Raw genomic sequence first — 16,787 nt, 5'->3', positions numbered from 1 at the left:
TGCTAAATGAACTGGGATCTCTAACTTTTAACATTGTCGAAAATCCAACTAGCACTGAGGTTCGGCCAAACTATTGATCAATCCCCAAGGTTTAGCCAAATTACATTTATCTCCCCTTTTAGTAACCACATTAACAACCTTCTCGTAAATGCATTATATAAGAAAAAGGAAAGTGTTAAAAAAATCAAACAAAAATTAATAAAATATTTATATAAAGACAAGATAAAGGATAAAGAAGAGAATATTCTTATCTATAAAAAAGAATTATAATAAGAATAGGAAACAATAAAGCCAATAGAAAAAGATAAAGAAGAATTAACATCAGATTCTTCTCCTCTTTTTTCACTATTTTCAATCTTAGATCCTTTTCTCATTTTTTTCCTTGTTTCAATTTAGTTGGATCTAAGATGGCGTATGTTGTTGATAGGCATTGAAATTCATTGTAGAATTTTATGGGGTTTTGGATCAAAGATAGAATCCAACAGTTGGAAGCCTATATTTGACCTCCATTAGTTCATATTAAAAAGCTGGGTTTTATGTGGATTCAAATTATGATTTTTGTCTTGTAATGTTTCAGTTACTTGTGCTAATATTTTGCCATATCTATCTTCTTCTCATCCTAAGGATCAAATTTGCTATAAATTGCATAAGATTGGTTGCTATTTAAGTGATATAAGGAGGAGCAACCACTATTTTCAATTCATATGGCTATTCTTCAAGAAGATTGGTTGCTATTTAAGTGAGTTAAGAAGAAGACATTTTCTCAAAATTTTACTTTAGTCCACTAATTTTTGTAATTTAAACTTGAGCCACTAATTTTTGGGGTAAACTCACAAAATGCCAAAATGGTAAAAATACGAAAAAGACGAAGAGGTTTCATGAAGGTAATGTTGGTATTTTAAGTCCTACAATTAAGACAAATGGTTTTTGTCCAAATTTCACATCAGTTCAAAGTACATGGGAGTTACGTGGATATGTTTAAACTCTGAGGCATTTACTTGAGTTTCGCTCAAACTATAGGGGAGTTTTATGTATTTTATCTTAGTGATAAAGATATAAGTAATTTCTGTCTTCTCTATATAGATGATATACTAATCTTCTGCAAAGATAAGAAGACCACAAAAAGTATTTGAAATAGCCTGTAAGAAATTCAAAGAAATTGGGAGCATTCTCTGTCCAAAGAAATTTGAAGTGGAAAAAATGGAAATTGATTATCTTGAAATTGTTTTAACTTTTAAAGATATTTGGAGCATTCTCTTGAAATTGTTTTAAATTGATTATCACAAAAAGTATTTGAAATAGCCTGTAAGAAATTCAAAGAAATTGGGAGCACTCTCTGTCCAAAGAAATTTGAAGTGGAAAAAATGGAAATTGATTATCTTGAAATTTTTTTAACTTTTAAGGATATTGATCTATGGTGTCATATCATCAGAAAAATTGGGTATTCTTAAAAAATTGCAGAAATTGCATAGGTTACTCAGTTATGAAAAGCAATACATCAAAGATTTATTTTAATGGAATTTCCTCACTTCCTTCTTTCTCTAAAACTCATTCTCTCTTCCTTCTTTCTAAAACTTCTCCAACCAATATCTTATTTGACTCTCCCATCAGAGAGAGACCAGACAATCTGGTTTTTCTCTATAGGAGGGGTTCTTTTCTAGTTTTATTTCCTTTGTTTGAATAAATTCTCTCTTAAGATTTCCTAGTGAGAGATTTTTCTTCCCTAAAATTTTCTAGTAGGAGCTTTTTTTCTTTCTTAGGATATCCTTGTAAGAGTGTTTTTGTTTATCGTCTTTTTTTTCAGTTGGTGAGATTAAAGATTTGGTAAATCTTAGAAACCAAATCAAAAAATCTGATCTAAATTTTTCTTCTTATCAGATTTGACTATCCAACCATCGGAAGACATGGACATAGATTTGTTAGATTGCAATAAAATTCATTTGATGGAAAATATCCTAGATGTTTTAATGTTATGATAAAATTCATGGTTTTTTAAGATCTGTTGCATCATTGATTTTCAAATCGACATGTGTGTCATGTAGTTGTTGACAGTAGTACAAATATTGGAATGAAATTGTCCTTAAAAAAATGATTTATTTAAATTGTCCTCAATTTTCCTACAAAATTGAGAAAAACTAAAAAACATCAGAAAAATTTTAACATCCAAATAGAATGGTTAGAAGAACGTACAACAAGATTGAAAAAAATTCAAAACTTTCTTTAAACTTAATTTATAGGTAAATTTTTTACATGAATTGATCTCTTAATCCTAAGACAAATGCCTTAGATATGTTTTAGGGAGTCCTACTAAAGGCTATACAAATAAGGTGATATTATTTATATTCCTATTATGTTATTTGCACTCCTACTGCCCTTTTTTCATTTTGATGAGACGATATTAATCGTGTTCTAATTTCAAATGATTAAAGTAACAATACTAGCACTAATAACCCCTATATATGTAACAATGCTAGCACTAATAACCCCTATATATTGTCAGATCATTTACCATCCAAACACACTGACAACTACACATTTTGAGGGGTTTGCATATTTTGAAGGGTTAAAAACAAAAAAGCCTCCCGTGATATATTTAATATACAGAAAAGCCCCCTGTGGTTTCAAAACATACAAAATGACATCTCATGTTTTGAACTAAATTGTAAACTAACAGAATTCGTTAAACTTATAGGAATCCGGTAAATTTAACGGAAAGCTTAACGGAATCCGGTAAATTTAACGGTAAACTTAACGGAATCTGGTAAGTTTAATGACTGAGACTGTCATTTTCGTTAAGTTTAATGAATTCTGTTAGTTTATAATTTAGTTCAAAACATGAGGTATCGTTTTGTATGTTTTGGAATCACGAGGGAGTTTTTCTGTATATTAGGTATACCATAGGAGTTTTTTTTTTAACCCTTTTTTGAATAAAGTAACAATACTAGCACTAATAAACCCTGTATTCGCATGCAGTGAAAGTAAGACTGCCAAATCAACCCTTCTTTTTCTTTGACCGATACAGATATTGCGAAACCAACTTTGATGATATGACGTATTAATTTTTTGTGATTTCTTGTTATGGATCATGAGAATAATAATGTGAAGAATATATGTACAAAAAAGTGACTAAAAATCATGACATATCTAAATAATTGATACAAATATGAAAACCTCTAAAATAAAAAAAATGGATCATCATTTAATTGATATCCGTGGTATAATTTATATGCCATATAGAGTAAGATTTTTCATACCGTGAAATGGGTGTTAAGAAAAGTCGTTGGTGATTATAGCATTATAGCTGGAGAATGGGACTACCAATCCAATCTACAAAACTAAGGGCCTGTTTGGAACCTGAGTTTTTAGAGAGTTTGTCTAAAACTTTACTGTAGTGCACTGTAGAAGTTTTTGAAAAAATGTTGTAGAAATTTTTGTAAGGTGAAAAACTTTTTTGTAGAAGTTTTTGAAATGTCACTGTAGACGTTTTTTGGATTATTTTTAGAGGTATTTTTAAAACATATTTTTGAGTATTTTATAATTTATAATTTTTATATTTTTATATTTTTAAACATTTATGCATTTATAATACATTTATAAATATTTATAAATAAATATATTTATATATTTATATAAAAATATATAAATGTATTATATTATATATAATACGTAATATACATATATTTATAAATGTATAAATGTATAATTAATATAAATGTATAAATTATAAATGAATATTATATAAATGTATAAATTATAATTTATAAATGTATATGATGATTATGTATAAATGTATTAATATTATGTATAAATGTATAATTAATATTGTTTATAATTTATAATTTTTATTGTTTAAATATTTATATGCATTTATGCATTTATAATACATTTATAAATATTTATAAATAAATATATTTATATATTTATATAAAAATATATAAATGTATTATATTATATATAATACATAATATACATATATTTATAAATGTATAATTAATATAAATGTATATATTATAAATGAATATTATATAAATGTATAAATTATAATTTATAAATATATATGATGATTATGTATAACTATATTAATATAATTAATATGAATGTATAAATGTATTAATATTATGTATAAATGTATAATTAATATTGTTTATAATTTATAATTTTTATTGTTTAAATATTTATATATATTTATGCATTTATAATACATTTATAAATAAATATATTTATATAGTTATATAAAAATATATAAATGTATTATATTATATATAATACATAATATAAATATATTTACAAATGTAATAATTGTATATTATTATAAATGAATATTATATAAATATATAAATTAATTTATTATAAATATATAATATTATGTATAAATGTATTAATATAATTAATATAAATGTATAAATGTATTAGTATTATGTATAAATGTATAATTAATATTGTGTGTTAATATTATGTATAAATGTATTATGTTATACATAATACATAATATAATTGTATATAAATATACATAAATATATATACATAAATGTGTAATATATATAATATGTATTATATATATTAAATATATAATATATAATATTTATATAAATGTATAATTACATATTTATATTAATATTAATTTATATGGTATATAATATTTATATAAATATATAAAAATATATTTTAAATAAAATAAAATATTTATAATATGTTTAAATAAATATATAAATATATAATATATATAATAAGTTTTTGAGAGTGAAGGACTCAAAAATTCAAAAAAAAATTTTGAGGTTACCGGCTGCGCCGGAATAGGTGACCGGCGCCGGGAGAGGTGGTGGAGGTTGTGTCTGGTGTGGTGGGTTGGGTGAGGGAGGAAGAAAAGTTTTTGAGAAATTTTTTGTGTATAGATTTTTGAAGTGTGTAGGTAAAAAACTTTAAAAAGTTTTTTGGGGTTCCTGTAGCAAAAGTTGTTAAAAAACTAGTAGCTAAAAAACTTGATAAAAAACTAGGCTTGTTTGGCACCCTAGTTTTTTATCAAGTTTTTTACCTACTAGTTTTTTAACAACTTTTGCTACAGGAACCCCAAAAAACTTTTTAAAGTTTTTTACCTACACACTTCAAAAATCTATACACAAAAAATTTCTCAAAAACTTTTCTTCCTCCCTCACCCAACCCACCACACCAGACACAACCTCCACCACCTCTCCCGGCGCCGGTCACCTATTCCGGCGCAGCCGGTAACCTCAAAATTTTTTTTTGAATTTTTGAGTCCTTCACTCTCAAAAATTTATTATATATATTATATATTTATATATTTATTTAAACATATTATAAATATTTTATTTTATTTAAAATATATTTTTATATATTTATATAAATATTATATACCATATAAATTAATATTAATATAAATATGTAATTATACATTTATATAAATATTATATATTATATATTAAATATATATAATACATATTATATATATTACACATTTATGTATATATATTTATGTATATTTATATACAATTATATTATGTATTATGTATAACATAATACATTTATACATAATATTAACACACAATATTAATTATACATTTATACATAATACTAATACATTTATACATTTATACTAATTATATTAATACATTTATACATAATATTATATATTTATAATAAATTAATTTATATATTTATATAATATTCATTTATAATAATATACAATTATTACATTTGTAAATATATTTATATTATGTATTATATATAATATAATACATTTATATATTTTTATATAACTATATAAATATATTTATTTATAAATGTATTATAAATGCATAAATATATATAAATATTTAAACAATAAAAATTATAAATTATAAACAATATTAATTATACATTTATACATAATATTAATACATTTATACATTCATATTAATTATATTAATATAGTTATACATAATCATCATATATATTTATAAATTATAATTTATACATTTATATAATATTCATTTATAATATATACATTTATATTAATTATACATTTATAAATATATGTATATTATGTATTATATATAATATAATACATTTATATATTTTTATATAAATATATAAATATATTTATTTATAAATATTTATAAATGTATTATAAATGCATAAATGCATATAAATATTTAAACAATAAAAATTATAAATTATAAACAATATTAATTATACATTTATACATAATATTAATACATTTATACATAATCATCATATACATTTATAAATTATAATTTATACATTTATATAATATTCATTTATAATTTATACATTTATATTAATTATACATTTATACATTTATAAATATATGTATATTACGTATTATATATAATATAATACATTTATATATTTTTATATAAATATATAAATATATTTATTTATAAATATTTATAAATGTATTATAAATGTATAAATGTTTAAAAATATAAAAATATAAAAATTATAAATTATAAAATACTCAAAAATATGTTTTAAAAATACCTCTAAAAATAATCCAAAAAACGTCTACAGTGACATTTCAAAAACTTCTACAAAAAAGTTTTTCACCTTGCAAAAATTTCTACAAAATTTTTTCAAAAACTTCTACAGTGCACTACAGTAAAGTTTTAGACAAACTCTCAAAAAACTCAGGTTCCAAACAGGCCCATAGTTGTTATTTTACACTTTAATCTTGTCTAGGAGAAAAAATGCAAAAAACTTTATGTACGAGTCCGATGTTTTGAAGATCGGACCATAGAGCTATTTGGTCAACGATAGTGGTTAAAGATTAAGGGTTCAACCAATTAGATCAGTGTCAAAAAACCAAAAAGATAGAATGACATCATCATTATGACATAAATATGTAGTAATCATACATGAAGTAAACTTACACAAAAAGTACATATAAAAGCACCGTATGGTGTTTTTAAACTTAAAATGCAATTGATGATTTTAGAATTAAATTATAAATTCGATTTGGAGAAACTATAAAATTTGAGATTGCAGCTGCAATTAAAAAAAAAAATTCATGAGAGCTTTTGTAGTTATCCAAAATATTTCTTAATTAACTTGAATGATACTGATAATCAAACTAAGGTCAGGAGATTTCAAGGAAAAGATAAATAACAATAAAACAATTTTATAAAAAAAGCTAGGTTTCACCAGGTCTTTACTACCCGTCTTTTAACCGAAAAAAAAAACTAGTATGAAGATGTGCCTTGCATTGTGATAATTATTCTATTAACAATTTTAATGTAATCTTGAGTATATTTAAACGATTGTTTATAGTTCTAAGTTATAAATAAAAGCGGCTTGCATAGTTATATTAAGTTACCAAAATAATTTGGACTTTATAACAAATTAGCAAAGTTGTACGATTATTCATCCAGCGCCACAACTAAGTCACACAAGTTCTATGCTCAATAATTTCAAGGGATAATTTTAGAACCTCGCTTGAGGTTTCTGACAATTTCACTCAGCTCCCCCCAATTTTAGAAAATTACACTAACCTCCCTTGCTTTTACTATTTAAGACTTTTAAGTAACATTATAGATCCATTAGCCTAGAATTATACTTAAGTATCCTAAAATACCTTTATGCAATATCATAACATCAAAAGAAAATGAAAAAAAAGTTCAGTGATCAATTTAACCCAAAAAAAAAGTAACAAACACCTTTATCCAAATTTGCTATGCTTCTACGATAATTGTAAACTCAAAACTTCATCAATTGTTCAAGCAAACTCCAATTTGATTCCCAAATTCTATCAATTTTGGTATCACTAAAATCCCAAAATTTACCAAAATCGCACTCCAACTTAATCTCCAAATTCTATCAATTTCAGCATCATCAAAATCCCAAACTCTACCCGAATCACTTTACAAATAAACCATAACCACCACCACCAACTAAAATACCCTCAAAAGCTTTCCGCCCCAAATTAACACTATATTTTGTCTATTGGCTAATCTCACACCTTAAATTATGAACCCAACACCTATTACATATCACCTTTCTTGAACAAAAGACTTGGCTAACCACTATTGATGTCTATGCCAAGAGCAACCCTATACTCTAATGCCGTTAGGAACAGAGAAACTAATCTTTCTAACAAACCACCACTAATACTTGTAAATCAACCAAAAATGAAACTAAATGAAGATATTAGATTCTAGTTCGTAATAGACATAATAGCATTACCCAGGGTCATCCCTTTTTCTCTTCCAACCATAGCCAATTAATTTCATTTTTTTCCTCTCTATCACAACCATCTTCATCATCTCTATCTAATTTGACCCTGAATTTTTATTTGCTCCCTCAATTTGTAATTTTGGAAATTTTAATTCTTTAATATATGCAAATTATAATATGAGAAGAAATAAACAAGGGGGCTGATAGTTAAATACCACGAAAAGAGAGAGATAGACAAGAAATAAACACTTCGGGTAGGTTTGCATGGTAGTGTAATTGATGGGTGGAAGAGACTGTAGGGTTATAGGTAAGAAGGAGAGAATCATAAGAGGTAAAAAAAAAAAAGGGAAGGAAAGAAAAAAGAAGCTGCTATCAATTAAAGTAGGGCGAGAATGATGATGAGTTGTTGCAGGTTCTTATATTTTCTCTTACTTTTGGTTTGGTTTTTGTATCCCACATATGTGGTAAATTATCTATTAAGTAGAGGGTATTGTAGTCATTTTATTGAACCGAAAGAGGTTAGTGTAATTTTCTAAAATTGGGGGGAGCTAAGTGAAATTGTTAGAAACCTCAAGGGAGATTTCTGAAATTATCGCTAATTTAAACTTGTCGCTTGCATCATCCAACTACACTTACATACTATAGTACCAAATTAAATTAAAGAAAATAAGTAGTAAGAGAAACTATATATGGTGTGATCAAATGATATTAGACAAAAGCTTAGCAGGTCACCAATTTATGTCGTAAGAAAATGTCAAACCCTAGCTACTCAAATTGCAAATGTTTCAAATGTCTTCAATATCTACGAACTTATAATTGGTGTTCATGTCTTCCAAAAGTTGGCATAAAATATGTTCAGAATATCAAGTAACAACAGTCCTTGGTTCTTCTTAAATTTCATCTATTGCATCTCTCTTTACACATATATCATTTTTCAATCTCTGTATGTATGCGTAAATATATGTAAGGACATAATAGCATATTCATGTTATAACTGATATAAAGTATTCATGCTTTGGGATATTTGGATGAGTTTTTTATTGAGAAAAACAACTATTTCATTGAATGACATAAACAGCGATTAAGGCATCAATGTTGTAGAACCTGTGTTTTAAAACTCGAACCGGACACTTGGCCGGTTCCACCGGGAACCGGCCAAGTGTCCGGTCCGATTCATGCTTAAAAATCGGGTAAGTAAAAATTCGGTTAAATCCGGTCAAAAATTGGGTTTGATCGGAAAACCCGGATTTTCCGGTTCAAACAGTTTTTTTATAAAAAAAACTCAAACTTTTTTAATATTATGTTTTGACCCCTAGATTGTTAAAAATTATTAATATACCTCAAATATTTCATACTTTATCAATATTTTCTTAAAGTTTGGTATTATTTTTCAATTAAGTCCATAATTTTAATTCTAAACTTGTTAATGCTCATTAAATAATATAAATTGTTACTTGATTGTTCTAATTTCTTTGTATTTTCTTGTTAAATATATTTAAAACATCAAATATATATGAATATACCTTTATTAATATTAACATGTTATTAGGTATTTTACATATAATATTTTAATTTTTAAATAATTTTTATTTATGACGTCATCCGGTTCAACCCCTATCGAATCCGGTTGAACCCATTGACCCCTGACTCCTGAGCTTGACCGAGTCGATACCTGCTCCGGTTCTGAAAACATAGTGTAGAACTACAGGACTTTTTTTTTTTAAAAAAAAACATACATAAGAGCATGAATCATGACATAATCGAACTTGATCATTGCTTTCTTAATCTCTCTTGTGGAACAAATTTCTCAACCTCTTAGGTTTCGTCTCAGGTTTATTAATGAGTAATGGGAAGAAGCCCTAAAAGTACATCTCAAAGGCAAAGCGCAAATCAAACAACTAGTCATATGTTTTGACTTTGAAAATTTTTTCTTAGTTGTAGCCGACTAAAAATGCATGACCAAATTAGATATTCTTTCAACTTGTGCCCAAATTATTATTTTGTTGAAAGAACAGATTTATGCAAGAAAAAATTATTTTGCATAATATATCCATATAAAGCGATCATAATATATCCTACTTACAAACCACAGCAAATTATACATAATGAGTGATTTTGTAAACAACATTGTTTTTAGGTGTCAATTAGGGTACTTTTTCCCTTATGACAAAACTCAGTTCATGTTAATGATAAAACTTTATTAATTAGAGATGACTTAGTTAATAGTTACATACTTAATTTGACTTTGTTTCTGGTAGTCAAATTCTAGTTTTACATTTTGGGTCTGTTTGGTTGGAAGTAAAATGTTTTCCTTGGGAAAATATTTTCCGTGGAAGTAATTTTCCATGAAAATCATTTCCCTTTCGTCATTTTCAGGTGTTTGGTTAATTTATTGAAAATATTTTCTTACTTCATTTTTCTGGTGTTTGTTTAACTTTTGAAATATTTTTACTTTTATCTCTATCTTTACTTTCTACACATTATAACTACATACTTCTTCCCATGCAAAATAAGAAAATTTATCTCATTGTTTAACTTTAAAAAATCTTGGAGAAATGTATATATGAATAAAAAATATCTCCTTAAACAATAAACAAATTGCTGGTCATTTAGTGTCAAATATCAATCACATGCAATGCTTATTGTGACATATATCTTGCACTCTCACTGCTGAAAGTTTCTCTAGAAAAGAATGTCCCTATTATACATAATTAATTACTAGCATAGGATGAGCACGATGAGTTTTTTTTTTTATTTTGAATATACTAGGGGGAGGGTTGGGTTGGGTTGGGTGGTACGGGGGAGGAAGTGTAAGGAAGAGGTTTTGGGTTCGAATCTTCCTGTTTACACTAAAAAAAAAAAAGAACATACTACAAGATGTTTTCAGTAAGTTTGGAACATACTACAGGCGGGATGCATGCATTTCGGAAAACAACTTCAGTAAGTTTGGAAGGGAAGTTGTTTTCCATAAGATGAGTGAAAATATTTTACATAGGAAAATGTTTTCAATAACTTTTGTGCAACCAAACACGGGAAATTAGGAAAATATTTTCCTGGAAAACATTTTCACCCGAAACAAACGGACCCTTTATTTCACAATTACCACCTTTGACAACTTATGTATATGTATATATTAGTGGTTTTGCAACTTTTAGGTTATTCAAAACCATTAATTATTTAGCGATCATTCACTGTATTATAGAATCTTAATATCCGTCTTTAAGACCCAACTCAGCAAAAATGTTAGTGAAATTCTTGATTTAACTCTCAAGATCTCCCTTTTCTCCTTCAACTTTGTAAGACTTGGAATCGACTAAATTGAAAAAAAGGGTCCTAATATCCTTGTTCAACAGTTTCTTTAATTAACCATGCATATACTATTTAAGATCTATGTTCATTGCAAAGTATTTATAAAAATTAAAGAAGAAGGGACTAATAATCATTGATGTAATGTGAAGCAATGGCAATCTCTTAAGCTAATATGACTTTATAGGTGTATTGAGGAAGAAATGCTGAAATAGTGGTAATTATTAAGAGTTAATTCTTAATACAATATTTGTTTATTTTGTACTTTTGAAGAATGAAAATGTAAACAGCAAAATTGTGAATATGAACAAAAGCCCTATAGACTTTTACATCTTTTTCTATATAAAATTTGATTATGCAATATCCACTAAGCTAATTGAGAACTTAATCTTAGAGAGATTTACCAAGCTATTTGTATTCAACTTCAAATTGAGATTGTGAGTTGATTTAATTTGTTAACTGGTTTCGCATAAGCAAAGTATATAAGCAGCGGAAAGCATGAAAATATTGTCCTCTACCTCTAAGCCCTTGCAAAAGTTACTCATGCTCCCAATGACTTCAAAAGTTATTCTAGTCCATTAATAAGATCTTTATGGTAAGCCAATTTGTCGAAATGTACCACACTATCCATTACTAAATAATTAAGCTATTTTAGCCTATACCTGTTGGAGATTTTCTAAAGCATTATCTTTACTTCCCCAGAATCAGATATTAGCTACTTTTGAATTAACTATTTTTCTTCTTTCAGTTACTATTTGGTTTATTGATCCTTATGATAGGATGCATTTCTTTAGTACTTTGGCTTGATAAACTATTGAGAGGAAGAATAATTATTATTCCTTGACTAGTCATGGTAATTATTATTCCTCAACCAAACGGATGGAAAAATTGGAGCTCGTCTTTGACACGTCATGCATCATGGCGGGATCGAGCTTGAGATCTTTCACTATTTTTTCAATATTTTTGCCAATTTAGTCAATTCTACTCCAACTAGTCACAATTCTAACACAATAGGAATTGAAAAAAAAATCAAATCTTGCATTTAAATACTTTGACCCGTCACTTTTTGGAAAAAAAATTTCCAGTCCAAAAAACTTGGGCGTAAGCACCAAGTTCACATAGAACCGAACAACTCTTTATTTACCATAGTGCACAAAAAAATAAATGCATGTAAGGGTATTTCTGGTTAAAAAAGGCATCACTAAATCACTAAAATTGTACATTGTTGGGAGAGTTATGCAAAATTAATTAATTAATTAATTAAATTGTTGATTTTAGTTAAGTAGGGAAGGACTTTGACTTAAAGGGTTCCACATTTGATGGAATCTCCACATTCGCACTCCAATATAATTTAGGGTTAATCATATTTTATCCCCTTAAAGAATACCCCATTTCTCAGTTTACTCCCTAACATTTAATTTTGCTCACTTAACCCCCTTTAGGACAAAATTACCCTTGCATAATTTTGACTTTTCATTTACCTTGTTTTCCTTTCTTTTATTTCTTTTTCTCTTTCTACTTCATTTAATTCTTCCTCTTTCTCACAAAAATCTTCACCTTAATGATTGAAATTAAAAAAGAGGAATTTCAGAGATCTATTTTCTCCTTAAATGATTAAAAAATATTCAAATTACTTTCCTAAATACAATTTTTTTAGCCTTTCAATTTTTTTAATTTTGGGTTTTTCTCTTTCCTTTCTAGTTTCTCATTTTATTCGTAAGAAAATATCTTAAGATGAAAAATCGTCCAACATGATTTTGATTTACATCTCTACTATAGTGGTAGGTTAAAAATGCAGTTGAAATAACATATCTGTAATTTAATTGTAGATATAGAATGATTTTGTATCGATTTGAACAATATAAGAAATTTTCAAATTGCCTTTTAATAAAATAAGTCGCTGCAATTCCATTCTGTGCATGTTTCAATCACCAAATCTGCTAATCAATAAATTCAAACTCCTATAATGATGATGAGATTTATTGAAATAGATCCAAGACCCAAAAAAATTCCAGATCTGACAACCAGATCTGAAATGATTTCTTATCAAACAACAAAATTAGGATAAAAATAGAAAATTCTCATTAAAACTTCTAGGAAAAATAGAAAATTCTCACTAGAAACCTCTAGAAGAAACAAACGATTCTCAAATTCAAGGAACATAACTAGCAGACAATGATAGGGCACGTTTCAAATTCAAGTAACATAACAGGAGTTGGAGTGATAGAGGTGATAGTTGGAGTGTAAACAATATTTACTGTTTTATATTTGTCAACCAAAATAGATTTGATGACTAGAGAAGATTGAGGTTTATGAATTTTGATATGGAACAAATTGAGCAATCCTTCTGAGACAAGGAACAGCGTGCCAAGATACCCAAAGAACCTTTTCATATATGGTTGACTTTTGGCAATATCTATCATTGTTTGTTTCTTTTTCTGATATTGCTTCCTAATTCACTTAGGATTTAGGATTTCCATGTTATTTGGTTTTCGGTTTGCTTTATATAGGACTCTTATATTATAAATATAGGCATAGTAGGATCTTGTTATTCAGACATTCATCAATTATTATCAATTCTTCTTGGTATTTACCAATTTCTCTCGAGTTCCTTTTGATTCTTGTGACTTTCCAGGATAAGATCATAGCATCTTTTCCTTAGTTTTTTTGGGAACTATTCGTATAACAATTTCTTAGATACGCTTCTGCGTCAAATTTAATGCAAGAAATGTGCTAATTGATGTCAAACTATAAATTCCTACAAAAAAAGAATAAAAATATTATAAATGTCCTCAAATAACAAACGTTTTTCACCTTGTTGGTTCAGTGTAGATTTGGATCAATCTGTTCGATATAAATTATAAACTGTTTCAAATAAGACAGAATTATCTAACAACATCGAAGAAGCACTTTGTTTTTTTCCTCATCTGAGATGCATAAAAGCGGAACGAGCTGACAAATATGCATGCCGTCTTTGAAAGATGAATGATTTGGGCAGGAACTCGTATTCACACGTTGAAAATTGATCCGGTGCTTACATGGAGATGTAACCAAGCCCTTTGCTTTTTTTTTTTTCCCTAATAATTACGACAATATATTATTCTTTGAAAGAAAAAAATGTGTTGAAAAAAAATGAAAGGATGAAAATGCACATTGTTCTACTCAAATCACTGATGTTAGTTAATTTTCTCGAGGAACTATTTAGAGGTGGATTTGTGATTTAATTGGTAAGGTCGTTGGTCTTAGAAGGACAAGAATTGACTTCTAATTTCAACTTCCACATTTTTGGGCACTCAATTAAATACAACCACATATATTTTGGGCTTATAAATTTTGCATGAATAAATACAGCCACATATATTGGCGTGAATTACCCCTAAATAATTGAAGTGAAAATGTGAAATCAACTTTTTTTTTCTTTGTCTGATTACGCGGCTAAATGAACTTTGGTAAAACTCGGTATTTTATGGATTGCGTGTTATAGATCATGAAACTAATATCCGGGTGGCAAAGAAAAATACAAACAATTTTTCTTGGCCAATATATTGCAGGAGAATGGGACATACCAATCAATGTGTAAAAAATGCTCACTTGGACTTTCACTTCTTCAAGAGTAATAATTTGAACCAACTCGCCTTAATGAAGTTAGCAACCAGGTGAAGTATGAGGAGCAAGTTTGACTACAAATCAAAGGTTTTAAAAAAAATAAAGGAGTCATTTATTAAGGGTATTGGTATTGATTTTTGCATGAAATATACAATATTCTATCTACATGTAGCAATGCTTTTCTGCAACACAAGTAGCTGAGACCGAGAGTTTCATGAAAAATCATATTGAAGTGCACATTGTCCTCTCCCAAACTTTGTCTACCAAGACATCTTACTAAAGTAACTTTTCTGTGTATTTGGATTGCAATTTTCTAGAATTTTTGTAGAAAATGTACTATGACGATTTGATATATGTAAGGTAAAAAAGTAATTGAAAAATGTGTTCACAGAAAACGTAAAATTTTTTTATGGAAAATGGCTTTCCAAACAATGGAGTCATAGGGTTTAAAATTTGAGATTAAAAATGAGAAAAATATAGTCTCTAAAAAGGTACTGGAAATAATTGCTATTTCACACTATAATCTTGTCTATAGGAAAGAAAAACTTTCTGCATTAGTCCAATGTTGGAAATAATTGCTCTTTCACACTAGAATCTTGTCTATAGGAAAGAAAAACTTTCTGCATTAGTCCAATGTTTTGAAGCTCATATTGTACTTGGTCAAGTTCAGTGGTTAAGAATCGAGGATTCAACTGATTAAATAAGTACCAAAAAACCAGAAAATAGAATGATGTTATCACTATGACATAAGTATGTATCAACCATATACGAAGTTACATAGAAAAATACCTAACTGAAATAGTTAAAATGCAAAATAATGAGTTTAGAACTAAATTTATAACATGAATTTGACGAAATTATAAAAATAGAGATTCTAACTGAAATTTAAAAAGAATTATGAGAACATTTATAGTCATCCAAATTATTTCATATATAGTTGAAAATGAATACTACAAAAGCTTTGAATATCAAGTCAAGGTCAAGAGAATTCGAGGAAAAATTAATTAACAAAAATGAAAAACACACAAACAATGAAAAAGTTTTGTTTGACCTGTCTCGACATTCATCCGATTCTTGATTCAATCGATCTAGACGATTGATCCATTCAAAGTTAACAAGAAGGTGTGAGTCTATCTTCTCCTTCCCATTGTCCCAATATGTTAACTTGTTTCTCCCAATATTTTCTATACTCGATGGTTTTGGGGCTGATTTGAGTTTGTATATTACATTGACTTAGCTTATTTAGCGTTATTATTCATTTAGCATTTCTTTTGGGTGCATTTTCTTGGGGATGTGTCGGATTTAGGAATATGTTATTCTCTAGTCAAGTATTGGATCAAGAGATGTTGGTTCAGACAATTTTTATGCCACTGTAGAAATCCAACTTCGTCGTTACCTCCTTTTTCCTTAATGCTGAAATCAATCCTAAAAGCGTCATGTGAATTTCTTTCGACTTCTTTGAAGTCGTTGCAAAAGTTGCAAGTCAATTTTCCTAATATAAATTTGGGGAAGGCAAATAAAAAACGGCATAAATATATATATATATATATATATATATATATATATATATATATATATATATCCCTTCTCAGAGTTTGTTTAAAATATTATTTTGAATAATTACTGTAATACTTTTTATGATATGATATATGTGATATAAAAGATGATTGAAAATATAAAAAAATGTA

Source organism: Coffea arabica, chromosome 5e (assembly GCF_036785885.1).
Source record: "Coffea arabica cultivar ET-39 chromosome 5e, Coffea Arabica ET-39 HiFi, whole genome shotgun sequence".
Taxonomy (NCBI): Eukaryota; Viridiplantae; Streptophyta; class Magnoliopsida; order Gentianales; family Rubiaceae; genus Coffea; species Coffea arabica.
Note: the sequence above shows the minus strand (reverse complement) of the source record.